The 690-nt window shown below is 46.8% G+C and overlaps 1 pseudogene; it reads right to left on the bottom strand.

Moving 5' to 3' along the window:
- LOC144674999 (U2 spliceosomal RNA) lies at positions 1-178 on the bottom strand (annotated as a pseudogene).
- Positions 179-690: the final 512 nt, after the last annotated feature.

The raw sequence follows: 690 nt of genomic DNA, 5'->3' as shown, positions 1-690 counted from the left end.
GGAGGGTGCACCGTTCCCAGAGATACTGCAATACCGGGTCGATGCGTGGAGTGGACGGAGCAAGCCCCTATTCCATCTCCCTGCTCCAAAAATCAATTTAATATATGGTCCCCAGATAAGGGACGTATCAGATATTAAACTGATAAGAACAGATTTTTTTTTTTTTTTGTAAAAATATACTTTATTCATAAAATATCTTCAATCACATTCCACACCATTTCAAAAACAACCTTACAAGGGTACAATCCAGGGTTAAACTTTTACAAAATGTATCACCAGGTGCATTAGTACAAACAATATTACAATCATTTACAGCCTTTCATTTTGATCTGTACAGCCCGAGGGGCTCTAAACAGTTCCCAGTCTCTCGGTGCGCTGTGGTAGAAAGGTCTTAGACAGCGACCCTTCCCCATTGCGCCTTTGCGGCAGCTGCCCCAAGCTTTAGTGCGTCCCTCAGCACGTAGTCCTGGACTTTGGATTGTGCCAGTCCGCAACAATCGGTCGGGGACAACTCTTTGTGCTGGAAGACCAACAAGTTTCGGGCAGACCAAAGCGCCTCTTTCACCGAGTTGATGATCCTCCAGCTGCAGTTGATGTTTGTCTCGGTGTGTGTCCCTGGGAACAGCCCGTAGAGCACAGAGTCCTGTGTCACAGAACTGCTCGGGATGAACCTCGACAGCAACCACTGCA

The sequence above is a fragment of the Cetorhinus maximus genome, unplaced genomic scaffold, assembly GCF_964194155.1.
Source record: "Cetorhinus maximus unplaced genomic scaffold, sCetMax3.hap1.1 HAP1_SCAFFOLD_882, whole genome shotgun sequence".
Taxonomy (NCBI): Eukaryota; Metazoa; Chordata; class Chondrichthyes; order Lamniformes; family Cetorhinidae; genus Cetorhinus; species Cetorhinus maximus.
The sequence above is the reverse complement of the archived record's forward strand: the minus strand, read 5'-3'. Positions and strand labels throughout refer to the sequence as shown.